Here is a 15036-nt window from a genome sequence, read left to right as displayed (position 1 = left end):
CTGAATTTGCCTAGGAGAGGTGATTTGGCCTTAAACAGCTTTTCTGCCAGCAGATGGAGAGATATGGGGGCTACAAAAAGTTATAAACCCTCCGTCTCCTGTGCACCCCTCAAAAAGATTTAGTGAGGAGAGTGATCCTGGTTATGGGTCTTTTATTTGAAGGCAGGGGAAACAACACAGATTTATTCAGGTCAGGGGAATACTGAGCAGCTGATCACATGCTAAATATTTATATCCAGCTGGGGGATTCCTCAGAATGATATTTTTCCACCCATTTGTAATGAAGCTGGCAGCAGACGCTCTCCAGAGCTCATTAATGTAGTGGTAACTGTGTCTATAAATCCAGACATTGGGGCTCACCTGCGCAGAAGACAGGGATGGATTTGCTTTGGCCACAGATGAGATTTCTGACAGTGGATCAGGGGCTTTTCTGGCTCTGAACAAGTGAGACTTTGTCCCTTGCTTTCTGCTTCCCTGGCTGGTGACGATTCACTTTCTAACCAAGGACCAGAGAGGAGAGCTGCTGGCTTTGACTGTAGAATCAACAGTAGATAAAACAGATAAATGCGCAGGGAATTTCTCCTCCCTTTCCCTGTCTCCTGCTCAGCCCTCAATACCAGTCGGTGATGCAGTATTTCTGTTCCATCAGGAATGTCCCCTCCACCAACCTGGGGTGGTGGTGGCCACCCTGACGGTGCCTTTGTCAGCATCCCGCCGCCCTTCTCAGACACAGATGGGGATGCAATCAGCACACAGCGTATGATACGAAACACCTTTCTATCGGGTTTTTCTTTCAACCTCACTCCTTTCCTGGTTATTGGGTGGGTTTGATCTCAGCCCACTCCCTCTTGCTGGGGGACAGTAAGTCTTGGCTTGTCTTTGGTTTAGGTGGTGGCACATGGGTTTGCTTAAACTCGTCAGTGGTATAATCAGTTGTAATAACAGCATAGCACCTGAGGAACTGCTCTGTCGAGAGATGACCAGCTCTTTCAAGAGGCTGCAGCCCATCTGCTGAGATACTAGCAGAGGCTAGAGGATGTTTTTGTCTCACTGGAAGTGGATTTCAACAAGAATTGGTGGAAGGGTTTGCTCAGAGAGGTGGTGCAAGCTCCATCCTTGAAGGTTTTCAAGCCACAGCTGGATAAATCCAAAGCCCAGACCTGACCTTGCTCTGAGCAGGAGGTTGCACTAGAGATCTCCTGAGGTCCTTTCCAGGACTGTGATCCTCTGGGACGGCATTTGGGTTTGTCAGGATTGGCTGCTAAACAAAGAGCGAGCATCTCTCCTGCCCCAGGTCAGATAAATCTCCCAGCAGAGCTTATCCATCCACTGGGGACCAAGGGGTGACCTTCAGGTATAACTTGGGGCTGAAATGCCCCCAAATACATACAGATCCCCATGCTGGTATTCTCATTTTCCAGCCTTTGTTCTAGTCTTATTAGTCACACCGGCTCAACACGTTCCACACCAAAACAGATGCTTTTTTTTTTTTTTTTGCTATAGGAGGTCTAATCCTCCCCCACCAGCTCCATCCTGTATCTTACCCTTATAATTGCATAGATATTACAGAGAAATGTTGTTTCCACAAAGGCCGGCGGGGTCAAAATAGAAATGCAGGAATCTCAGCATGAAATTTATTTGTCCTCCAGCTGATACACATGGAAAGTGTCAGAATAGGTGATTGATGGGCTGAGCATTGCCCAGCCATGTACAGTCAGAGCTGACAGCCAACCTGGCCTGGGGACAACTCTTTGTGTGCAAACCAGTCCCCACTGCTAAATAAATGCACACGCAGGTAAACAAGAGTATTTCCTACGTGTGCAGATGAAAAGGAATAAGAAATATTTACTCCCTTCACTGTCAGTCTCTTAAACCATTTTATTCCAGGAAAAATGGAGGGAGTGAGGAAAACCAAGTGAGTAATAAGACAGGAATGGAGCTACCCTGCTGGGAATTCATCTGAACAGATGGATATCCCACTGTATAAATATTTGATCATGGTTCTGATCAAAGGCAGGTAGAGTAATTCAGTAACCTGTGTTCGAGCAGGAAAAGAGAAAAACCTTTCTTTTAATATAAATCTTGCTTCTCTCAAACCAGCACTCCTTAAAGATCAGCAGTTAAGGGAGGAGAAAAACACCACCACAGTTATAATGCAGAAGTGTTCAAGGAAGAGTCACAAAGTGCCATAAAATTGCAATTCTTCGTGGGTCACCTGGTGGGGCAGAAGCAGTTTATTTGCCCAGAAGCATTTGTTCATCCCCACCCTGATCTGCCATCAGGGCTGGGCGTAGGGTCCATTTCAGCCTCTGCTTACAAAGAGATGTTTGTGTGGTTGGCCGTTAACTCCGTCTTGTGACTTTGCCCTCTTTCCCTCCTATAAGGAAAAAAATAAGGAAAAAAATCCTTATTACGCACAAACCATCCTGGGAGAAACCCTGGAAGTCCACACATCCACCCAGCAGAGCGCACTGATTTTTTTTTAATTTTTTTTTTCCCCTCTCACTAAGCAATTATTATCAGTTGGATAAATCAAGTAATGAGCTTGCCATCTGATGGGTTCTCAGTACATTATTTTACAGGGCACTTGGGAATAAATGGAAGGGGGTGTGCGTGCATATTAATATGTGTAGATTTTTCTGTTGCTTGACATTTTGACCTATGTTTTTATTGGACAAGACCAATGACAAGGCCTTAAAAAGTCTTCATGAAAAAGAATTTAGTTTTTCAGAAAGATAGAAATATTTTGCTGTATTGGTCTAATAATAATAATAATAACAACAACAATAACAAATTCAATAAAAAGTAATTTTATTTAAAATTATTAAAACACTACTTCCAGCTGTAATAGCCAAATGTGATGTTCTGATTTCACTGAAAGCTTTCCTTCCCTGTTCTTCTCTCCCTCTCCCTCTCCCCTCTCTTTAACTAAGGTTCATCATGAAGAAGATGTCTAAAGGTGTATAATGCCCTCCATTTTCTTTTTCTTTTTTCCAAACAGCTGCCATAAATACATGTAAAGACCAACTCAAACCAGAGGTTTGGGTTGGTGGTGGCTGCAAATATTCTGTATTGGAGGTGAATGATGTATTTATCAATGGGAAAGAGGATCAGGAAGACCTGAAGGCGGTGAAGCAGTGCCAGCAAGCCTGAATTTGGAGTATTTGCACGGTACCCTTGCCATCTCTGATGATCGATGCTTGGGAGCAACTGCCTTGTTCCACTCGCTGCTCATCGGACCAAGAACCTTAGTCCCGGCTCTATTTCCTAGGCAGATGCGCCATCTGCTGCAAGATCCGACACTTCTCCACCTCCAAGATTTTCTCAAAACCCATCCGGTTTGGAAAAAAATGGGGAAGGAGGAGGTGTTTCCCGGCTCCTGAATGAAATGGGGACTCAGGTCCTGGCTATGAGGCGCCTCTGCAAAATAACTTTTGCTTCTAGGGAACATTGTGTTCCTCTCTGTCTTGGGGTGTCCCCTTGGGCCAGGGGTGCTCAGACCCCCTTTCCCAGTGCACGCAGAGCTGCCAGCTCGACCTGCTTGGCTGACACTTAGATTGGGCCTCGTTTGTCTTAAATAGAGGGATCAGAGGAGAAGATGGTTGAAATGAGCTCTGCAAAGGGGAAGGTGGCTCCTGCTACGCTCCTGCGACTATTACGGTGGAGCTGGGGCAGTCCTGGACAAGGCTCACAGGACCCTAGGTTCATCCAGGCTCGCCAACTCCTCTCATCATCAGCAAAGCTTGTTGTCCCTCTGTCTGACATGCACTGATTCAGCCTGTTCTCACCTTCTTGGGGTCCAGGTCCTACAGCTTGAACCTGGCCAGTCAAATAATACCTGGGCCACCTTGGAGAGGGGACTGTGATACCTGCAGGGGTTATTATATGACCACCTATCGCAACTGGACAGCAGCAGGACCCTGGTCCATGCCTAACTCTTTTAAATGCTCTGCTGATACATAAAATAATTGCTACAAAACCACGGTGGACAATTCTGAAGCTGGGGGGACAGGCAATCCCAGACCAGCCATAGGCTGCACTTAAACGTGCATATACTTTTGGGGTCATTTCTTTTGGCTCTCTAGTTAAATCTGGTCTCTCTTAAGGACAGTTTGCAAAACTGAAGACACACCCCCCCCCAAAAAAAAAAAGGTTCTTTCAAGGCGGTGTGGCCAAGACACCGCAGCCTTCTTGCAGTCTTGCTCCTCACCAGTGGGTGTCATCTGAAAACCACCAGTCCTGGACTTCGCAGCTCTCTCCAGGCTGTATTTCATCCTTTTTTTTTTTTTTTTTTTTTTCCTGTGTTTTCCAGTAGCATTTTCTCAACTTGGAAAGGGTGTTGACCTCTTCTCCCTGCTGCTATGTCCAGCCTTAAAATTGCAAATGCAGGCAGAGCTACTGCAGTCTGGATTTGCACAGCGGGGAGCATGGGGATGAGTCCTGGCTTAACTGTCACTGTCTGGGGATGTGGCTGGATCAGTAGCAGTCAACAACAACCCAACGCGACCCATGCTCACACCGGCTTTTGCCCATCTTCTCTTTGCAGCCCCCTCTTTAATCCCTTGCCCTGCAGCTCTGAGTCCTGCTGGACCTGGGTGCTGCTTTCAGAGGGAAGGAGCTGGGACTGGGTGGTTGCAGAGACCAGTGGGGTTTGGGTACAAAACGAAGAGATGATTCTTTAAGTCCAACGTATTTAAGTGTAGCAAGGAGCCAACTAAGACACAGAGAAGAGAAGGCTCCAGGGAGACCTTATTTTGTCCTTTCAGTACTTAAAGGGGGTCCATAAGGAAGGTGGGAGCAGACCTTTTTAGTAGAGCCTTTAGTGATAGGACAAGGAGTAATGGTTTTAAACTAAAAGAGAGGAGATTCAGAGTAGATATAAGGAAGAAATTTTTTTATGATGAGGGTGATGAAACGCTGGAACAGGTTGTCCAGAGGTGGTAGATGCCCCATCCCTGGAAATATTCAAGGTCAGGCTCTGAGCAACCTGATCTGATTGAAGATGTCCCTGCCCATGGCAGGGGGGGTTGGGCTAGGTGGCCTTTAAATGTCCCTTCCAACCCAAACTAGTCTGTCATTCTGTGATTCTATGAAACTCACGGTAATGGCAGCAAAAGTCTGGGAGTGGCTGCTGGGCGAAAGAGTGTGTTTGGGGCATTCTTAACCTAGACAAGGTTTTTTTTAAACAAATTTATGTCAGAGGTATCTTGCCTGGAGTAGATCCCGTGAGAAGCCAAGATTCTGAAGGCTGTTTTAACACAGATTACTGGGTACTCTAAAGGGGTTGGGGCTGCAGGTGAATGTTTCCCTTTATGGGTGTACTGTAACGCCCAGGCTGAGCTCTGGGCTCTGTAGAGCATTTTAAAACCTTAAGCAGACAAGTTTGAAGAAGATTTACCTCCTGGCTTTGCAGCAGACATGGGTGCAATGACAGCATGGATGTGCTACAGAAAAAGTCAGAGCTGGAGTTTGGTTATAGACCAAACATTGAACATGGGTCCAGATTCCTTCCCCAAACCAGTTAAAGTTCCCCTCTGGTCACAACCATCTAAGGGTACACGGGGAAGCAGAGTGTCTTATAGGCTCCCGGGAGAAGCACTGATCTCAGCACTTAGCTCCACTACAAACCATCCACCTCACCTCAGCCAAACCCCTCAGCCTCACCATAGATGTGTCCCCACCTGCAAAATAGAGACTGCCACAGCAGCGTGTAGGCACCTCCCAAAAGAGAGGCTATCTATTGCTCAGCAGAGCCTCTTTCCAGGAAAAAACCTCAAGTTTGTTTGGGAGAGAGGTTTTATGATGATAAATCCCCTGAGGGTTGGGGTGGGACAGGTCGCATGGCAGGGGGGCACCTCAGGACGTTGCATCTGCACCTCAGTTTGTTTTCCTCAGCATCCGGCTGCCTCGGGAAGCGAGAGCCCCTCATACATCCCATAGTCGCTTGCCATGGAAACGCTTCAGCCAGCGCCGGCAGCAGGTGCGTTAAGCAGAGCGTGACGCCGTGATGCTCACGCACGGCCCTGGGTGCCCAGATTTGACAATGAAAACGAAGCTGAGTTTGCTGGGCAAGGTGGGGGTGTGCATCTGCTGGGCTGCTGTCTCTGATAAAGACCAGATGGTTGGAAATCTCCAAACACAGAAGCAATCCCTCCCTTCCTCCTTTTTGGGGTAAAAAACAGGCTGGGATTAGGACACCGCATGCTACCATTACTCCTAACCATGCACTGCTCACAAGGCCAGGCTTGAATCGACTGTGATCACTCTTGAAAGCGGTGTCAGTGCTTTCCTGTTCCTCAAGCAATCAAGCATCCTATCTGTGATGAGTGCTTTGTTTGGAACACTTCTTTGATCCTCAGTTTTTCACGGATTACTCAGAGAAGTGCCCATGGCCCACAGCAGACTGGGGATCCTCCAGCAGCATCCCTTAAACAGAGAAAATTCTCTGAGCACATCTTCCTAGAAAGAGTGCAAGAGATAGGGTGCTTCAGGAAGATGAATGTGTGGACATCTCTCCAAGTATTACCAGGAGAGCACTGGGCCAGCCTGAGGGTCTCTAGGAGCCTTAGACCAATGTATATCCTTGACTTGCTGTGTTCCTCCCCCTTCCTTCTCTTATTCTGTACCATTAAATGGTACCTCCAACCTCCTGGATTTTGTCATGATGATTTGCGGGGATGTTTGCACCACGGATAAGGCTGAGCACTTTGTCTCTGTGCCTGTTGTGTCTGAGTGCCCATCCATGCCCACAGTGGGACACTTTTTGCCTGGCGCTCTCTTCCAGCCACAGTGATGACAAAGGATGCTCTGAACAAGCACCAAACCATGCAGCTGGGTTGGATGAAGAACGGGTTCTTGTTCTTGTACAGGAAAAATGCAATAGAGATCCCTTCTGGTTGTGGGCAAAAGCAGTACCAAGGTTTTTTCCCTTGTGTGTTGGCCCAGACTCCAGCTCAGAAGACCATGTTTGAGCAGCTATGGGTCAGCTCCAGTAGATCTCTGACTTGCAAAGACCTAAAGCTGCAAATCTTGGGCGCTGATTGACCACCCCATCCATGCAAAAGGTCAGCAGCCCCTGAACTCACCGGTACTGCAAGGATGACGCCCAAGCCCCTCCTCCAGTAAATAAGATGCCCTGGCAGAGTGTGGTGGGGCTGGCAAGGAAAGAAAGCACACATTGGTCCCTTGCAGCCAAGAGGTGATTCCTGGAGCAAATATAGGACCCGAATTTGCAGCAGGGTGTTTGACCAGTGGCTTTTTGTCACGAGGATGCCAAGGGGGTCGTGCTGTTCTGTCTCAGCCCATCCTGCTCGGTGCTGTGCCAGCCTGGCTCTCCTCAACCCTGAGAGCTGCCACCCTCACTAGAGATGCAGAGGGGGTTTTCGGGGTCCTCAAAAGCCTCCCCAAACCATCAGGAAAGGAGGGAGTTGCTTCATCCATGTATTATTTCACCATGATGTGGCAAAGGCACCTGCATTAGGGCCTTTCCATCAGTCATCCCTCAATTACACCGCAGCTGATTAACTCCTCTCTTTCCTTTCAAAAGCACGTCATTAATGGGCGAGAGGATGACTGCTCTTCACGTTAATTCAGTCGGCTGGGCCAGAGTAAAATGGACGTTTTCCTGAGCTAGATTTACTCCCCTGAGAGACCCTTCTCCCCCTTCCTCCCTTGCCCTTGCCATCTGCTCACGACAAGCGCTTTCAGCTCTCCTCCTACCCACCAACACCCATCCATCTCCATCAGCACAGCCAGCCGTGCTGAGTGCGCCGCATAATAAAATCTCTGCTCTCTAATGAGCCCCTGATTTCCTAGCCGTGGGAAAAAAAAAAAAAAATTAAAAAAAATAGGGATAAAGGGATGGAGGGTAGGGAGTGGGAAGAGATACCTTCTCCTCCAATACCTGTTTGTGCCAATCGGGGTTGCTGCAGAGCAGGCTGGGAATCAGAAGGAAAGTGTTTGGGGCTTTTTTGTTTCACCTCTCTGAGTTTTGAGATTTGGGGCGAGGATTTGTTTGCATTGGACCCTTGCACCCAAAAGGTGATTCCTGGTGCAATTACAGGAGCCAAATTAGCGTTTGCGCCTGCACTGGCTGAAGTGGTGGGGTCATGTGGGATTGCAATGTGAGCTGCAGCCTTCTGGGGCGAGCAGGAAGGGAGGACCGAGTGCGCACGGGGATTTTGCATTCAGGGCATGGAGACTGCCTTTCTGCTTCCCTAGTTCCGAGGGGGTTCTTTGGACCTGAAGATGAAACTATCTGCAGCCCTGGTGCTAGCTTTTCTTTTGGGTCTCTGTTACACCAGAGAGAAGAAACCTACACACCAGTAATCTCCTTTTTTACCCCCCTTTTTTTTTTTTTTATTTTTTTTCTTTTGAGAACAGTGAAGGGAATTCAACTTCTTAAGCAACAAAACCTTTTAACGTTCTGAATTAGGTGGGATTTCTTAACCTGCAGAAAATGCTTGCTATCTTCTAAATAGCAATGGTTAATGTGTGCCCACTATGAGGTGCTGGCCTAAAGCCATAATTTCATGATTAATTCATGTCATAGTCCCCATCTGGCCAGCAGTGGTGATACAGGATATTCAGCTTTAGGACTTCATGTGCCACATCAAAACCAGACCTGCTCCTGCGATGCAAAAAGCTTGTTTTTTCTCTTGTTCCTCTTTGGAAGACCACTAGCTGGGGGTGGGTTAACATGGTCCAGACAGACTTTGGGCTGGGTCTAGGATGGTGCACTCCCACATGTCACCCTCCTGCCCTTCACACCTAAGGTGAACATCGCATGGGGGCTGTGCAGTGACTTTGTCTCTCACGTAGCTGGCTTAGATGTCCCAACCACAGCCCTTCACCTAACCTTGTCTGGCTTTTCTTTCTTTCTTCCTTTAATCAGTCCCTTCCTAGGGCATTGCCTCTTCTGCTGTCCAGACGATCACCCGCTTCGTGGTGCAGATGATTTTTACCCCTTCATTTATATGGTTGTTCTCCCTCTATTTCCTTCAGGCTCTCTCCCTTCTCCTGTGTGTTTATTTTTGTGTTAATTATAAAATGAGGGAGAAGATTATGGTAAGGGGTGGTAGTTAGGAGGTGACCTACATGTGAAGGACCATCCTCATCCTGATTATGGTTGAGAACATCAACATGGCCTAGGGAGATCAGAGGCATGCTTTGGGAATGGGCAGGGTGAGGCAGAGATTAAAAGGCTCCTTCGCTGTGGCTACAAAACCAGAGGGACATGAAAGGAGAGGAAATAGCCCAAAGGGGAGGCTGGTGTAGGTGGCTCCCAGTACTGAGGCAGCAGGGAGGACATCCTCATCCCACATGGTATATTAGCATCCCTGCTCCACCAAGGGTCTGTAGAGCTGTAGGCTTTCCAGTTCAGCTCCCAGAGCTTTCTTGTGTCAGTGCCTGCAGACATCAAGAGCACTGGGCAGTACCAAACCACCTCTCTGCTGGTTTTTCTACAGAGGGAATAAAGGAGTCGTCCAGTTGCTGGGATGTCCAAGGATACATGGAAGATAATATTGACTTCTCCTTGCACGATGGGCATACATGCAATGTTGGGACCATCTCTACATGAAAGCCAACAGAGGCTTTTTTCAGCCACCAAATCCCTGCATTACATTTTTTTTAACATAACCGGGAGCTTGCGCAGGCATTTTAAATTCTACCAAGGCACAAGCAGAGGTGTCTCATCTGTGAAAATGAGTGTAGAGAGCAAATAAGGAACAGGCCGTGACCTCCAACAGTGATTTAACCCACAAGTGCATCAATGTTTAAGCCACATCCCAGGTACAAATTGCTCTCGGTTCTACTGAGATGGGGCAGGTAAATGGCTGGACCAGTGCATTGGTCTCAAATACATCCAGGAATCCTGAAGCATTTATAGTGGGAATCCTGGTGAGGAAGAGATGTTTGTGAGCAGCTATTTGGTACCAGGGGTATGTTGAGGAATGACAGATGGACTGACAGATGGGAAAATAGACTGCTGACAGCTTGTTTTCAAAGCTGCTTGTTTTTACTTTGTCTATTATACTTTTTGTTGTTAGTGTATTTATTCTGGAGAAGCAAAGGATCTTCCTCAGATATGGGTGCATTCTCTGCTGGCAGACTGAAGTTACAAGCAAGGGAGGCTTCGATTTCTCAGGCCAGGGGTTGGTCTTGCTGCAGTAGAGCTGAAGATGCTGCTAAGAGCAACCTGAGGAGTGATTTCCTGGGGATGTAGGACTTGGAGAGAGAAGGAGCTGGTGAGGGGGGACTAAATGCAGAGAGCGAGTCTACTGGTGGCTGTCTGGTGTCTTCTGGGCAGGGAGCTGCTGTGACCACCAGGCCAGCACCCTCAAGGGATTGCAGGGTAACTCAGGCTGGAAGGGACCCCAGGAGAACATCCAACCTCCTCCTCCAGGGAGAGTGAATGCTGTGGGCAACTGTATGGTTTTGCTGTATCATTACGATGCCTGAAATAGTTTTGTTCAGCAATGGGTGGCTGAAGATGAAGTTCATCTGGGCCTGATGCCTTTAGACATGAACAGCAAGATATCTCACCCTCCAAAGCACATGATTGCCACCATGTGCTTGACACGTTTCAAGCCTGACTCTGTGAATGCTTCTTTTTTCCCCATTGCACACCAGCTCTGACACGCATTAAAAATGGTTCATGTCAAAAATTATGCCTTACTGGGGGGTGTCTTTGTGGTATAAAGCAAATGAACAACAGAGATTCATGATCCTAGGAAGGCAAACAACGATACCTGCAAGGCTGGGCAGGGAGTCCAACATAGAAGACAAGGATGGAATCTTGTGGGATTATATTTTTTAATCAAAACCACACTACATAGAAGTGAAGAGCTCTCACCTGGCAATGATATCCACTGCAAGACAGCTTATGAATGCCAAGGACCAAGTGATTTCTTCAATTCTCTCAGTCCTATGTGTGAAAGAAGAAAAAAAAAGCACTAAGTACGGGGCACAAATCCCCAGTTGTGTGAAGCTCAGGGGATGACATACCCACGCAAGCTCACCAAGCTGGTAAGAAGCCATCAGTCGAGTTTATGAAATTAAGAGTTAATGTTCTTTCCCTTTTGTGCTCTCTGGAAAAGATGGTGAAGCTGAATTACTGATTGGAAGCTGATGACTGTCTGGGGAGGAGGGATGTTAACTCGCTCACATTTAATTTGGGTAAATAGAGGGCAGCCACAGCCAGTATCAGACTGCGTGGGGGGTTCACCTGCACGTGCCTGACAATGTTTCTGCAGGACTGATTTCCAGAGAAGTATTATGATTTAAATTAGCTGCATGGAAAATTGTAGGAAAGACGTGGTTCTCTGAGAGAAGTTGTGCAGATGATCAAAAGATAGTATTGAGCAGTCAAGAAATAGGATCATTCTTTGTTAAAATAAACCCATATAAAATAACTGAAGCTTGAATTGCTAAAGCCACTGAGGTCAATTGTCTGACGAGGGATGGCAGGATTTATTAGAGGCCAGATATATCTCTTCCCCTCCCTATACTCCCAGCTTGGATGGAGCTGAGATGCTGTAACGGGAATGAATTGTGACTTGGTTTTGCAGCCAGATGTGGGTTTAGGGATGAGAAAAAAATCTATCCGTTCCCCATCTGACACTTGTCTCCCTCCAGCCTCTGACAGATGCTCTGATTTATAAATTCACTCACTGCTGCTGACAAGACCCAATCCCGTCCAGAAGAGCCGTGACAAAGAAGGACAATTAAGCAAGTTATGCCAGCACAAATGACCAAATACTTGAGCAGCTGAGACAAATCTGAACAGATTTGTATTAGGGAATGGAAATGAAAAGGCCATATGGTCCACAATCAAAACAGAGGACTTGTTATATGAATTTCTACTCTGAACAGGCAGGGACACTCATGGCTGTGTCTGTAAAGAGAAAAATCTTGTAAATATAGGCTCTTTGGGGAAATGCTCGGGCAGCATGATCCAGTTTTACCCTGGTTTTCTAGCTGCTGGGTATCTGCAGGGCATGTGTTGGCATTCCCTTTTCACTTGCTCCATGGTCTGACGCTTGCAAGATGCTGGAGGCACAAGCTGGTCACCATCAGCTCCCACCGACTTGGAGCTGCCCAGAGGGCCAAGCTCACTTTGGGGTGTTCCTGCTCTGCTGCTGCGGGCAAGTCCTGCAGTGCTCTGTTGTATAAAAAAGTTATGTTTCTTCCGGAAAGATTTGGGTATTATTTGGTTTTCCCTAAGCTTCTGCTGGGTTGAGGCTTCCCCTCTGCCTTCTGTTGTGGTGTCAGGAGAAGCAATTCATACACTGAATTTTCCTCAAAGGAGGGGAAATTCTGGCTGTAAAAGCAGTGACCATTCCAGTCATTAAAGCTGCGAGTGATCAGCTTGCAAAAGCCCTTGTGAAGATGTCAGCTGTGTTTAATAGCACTTGGACATGATTTATGGCTCTGTTCTGAGGCATCAGCGAAGAAATCATCCCCAGAAATAAGTAGATCTGACCAGAAATGTCTCATGTGGTAAAGCACAGGCTCTGCTGCACTGATCCAGTGTTGACCTGTGGTTCATGAACCACTAATGAGCTATAAAACCCAATAAGTTGTTTTACAGAGCAGGAACCAAGTGTACTAATACACTAATACAGCCCCATTGCTGAAGGTCTAGAGACATCATCAAGGCCTGGTCCTGGCTAAAAACAGCTGATGTGGAATTGTACCAATTATCTTTATGACTGATTTTTTTTAATTACTTTTTTACAGTCATCCCATAAAACTGCACTTTTCTAGAGCAATAAACTTATTTCTGTCAAGGGAGAAAATTCTGCTTATTCTCCCCCCCAGGCATACACGCTCCTTCATTGACTGGCAAACAGCAGGTACAAAGCACAGTGTATTTTCAAATTTCTTGGATGCAAGGATCCTTGGAAGAATTTAGCAGCCAGATTTTTCCCACTGTGCAAAATGACTGAAGAAAATCTTGTGATTTTGCCCCAAACTGAGCCAGTCGCATGCAAATTTGGGTAGCTTTTCCCTGTGAAGACCAGAGATTTTAGTTGCAAGGTTTTAACACCAAAGTTTTAGCTGCACGTTGAAGTCTTGGTGCTCAAGGAAGGGAGATGAAAGCAGCTCATGAGATGGTGGTTGGAGCTGTAAACCAGTAAGACAGCATTTTTCTCCTTGCCTCTTCCTCTGAAACAGGTGAAAGACGCAGGCTGACACTCACAGCAAAAATAAAGACAATTACAGGTCCTGGAAATCTCGGCTAAGAATTTAAAGACAATGATTAAATGTTGTCTTTGGAGGGAAGCAACAGACAATTCTTGTGGCGCTGAATCTAGGTGGGTGCATGAAAACACTGTGGGGTCAGGGAGGACCAAATTTTGCTTGTGTCAAGGTCTGAACATCTCAGTGTTTTCATCCAAGCTTCTCTTATAGCAAAAAAGGAAATCTAATGGCTGCAGAGAGCCTTGCTAATGGAAATACGCAATAACCGTAACTCCAACTTGGCTTTCTCATAGGCTTGAAGTAATTTCCCCATAATAGCAGGAAAATACATGGCCTTTCTTGAGGGAGCAGAAGCACCATATAAATCAAAGTTTTAATTGAAGTTGAAGACATTTTCCAGCATTTCAGATTTGATTTTTCTACTGAGCTGGAGTCAGATTGAAAACAGTGATGCTGGGAAACTAAAAGAAAACCTGAGCACAAAACCAGGCAGATATTAGACAATGAATATTCATTAGTAAATCAGAGCAATTAAAAGGAAATGAGTCATAACCCTAATGCCCTAAGAAGCAGCCTACCCAGAACCAGAACACAGTTTAAGCAGAATCTTCAAGGACCAAATCTTTGATTTATAGATGTGGTTTTGTTCCAAAAAAATGTCCAAAGTTAGTCAAAGATGATGCTTGCTGTTATGAATGGGTTTAGAGGTGTTCACAGCAGTCAGGCACGTGGTCGCGAAACATCCACTCCACCCCTTAGGACTGGCCTTAAGTAGCTTTGAGTGTCTTGGGAAAGGGTTTATCCCGATTGTCCAGATGTTCTGCTTGCAGCTGGCTCTGAGAGGCCCTGGAGGCATGTGCAGGCTCTCCGGGATGCCCTCAGACCCTTCACACTGAGCACCTACTGTGAATGAAAAGACATTTCATAGAGTAAAGGTTCTGTCAGGGCATCTCTGGGCACACACGTAATCCTGCCCTAAGAGCAGACCTTGGCTGGGATTCTTCTCACCCAGACTCAAACACCAACAAAGCAGGGCTCAGGTTGTGCCAAGGAAGGTTTAGACTAGGTATCAGGAAGGATTTCTGTGCAGAAGGGGCTGTTGGGCGTTGGAATGGGCTGCCCAGGGCAGGGGGGAGTCCCCGGGATCCCTGGAGGGGTTGAAGAGTCGGGCTGAGCCAGCGCTGAGGGATCTGGGGGAGTTGGGAACGGTCAGGGGGAGGGTCATGGTTGGGCTGGAGGAGCTGCAGGGGCTTTTCCAACCTCCATGATTCTGGGATTCTGTGTGATCCTGTGATCTCTCCCCGGAGGTGGTCATCCCAAAGCTGGCAAACCACCATTATTTGGGATGTCAGGATCTCACCACTCTCTAAGCTTTCTAATATTGTAACTGCACCCCAATACAGCCTTCACCCCACAGACACAATACTGAATATCTGCACAGGTGCTGAAGCTCTGGGTAATATTTCCAAGTGTGAGAGCTCTTCAAATTCCCTTTTTGTCCATGGGGAAACTGAGGCAGACAGTAAGGTCGCTTTCTAAAGTTATAAAGGGAGTCAGCCCTTTTTCACAGACTTACAAAACTGCAGTGAAACCATGCCGATTGCTGCTGAATTTTCTGAGCATCCTCATTAGCAGCTCCAGCAGTAGAAAGTGCCCCTTTTTCCTCAGCAGCAGCCAGAAAGATCCAGTCAAAGCTGAGGACCCAGCAGCCAGCAAATCCCTGACAGCTTGTGCTGAACACCCTAAATGTCTTTGTACGAAAGACTTTGTGCCTTCCCCCAACCCCATGTTCACCCTCATTTCCCAGACCCGGGGGCACAGCGTGGGGCT

Source organism: Athene noctua, chromosome 1 (assembly GCF_965140245.1).
Source record: "Athene noctua chromosome 1, bAthNoc1.hap1.1, whole genome shotgun sequence".
NCBI classification, from domain to species: Eukaryota; Metazoa; Chordata; class Aves; order Strigiformes; family Strigidae; genus Athene; species Athene noctua.
Note: the sequence above shows the minus strand (reverse complement) of the source record.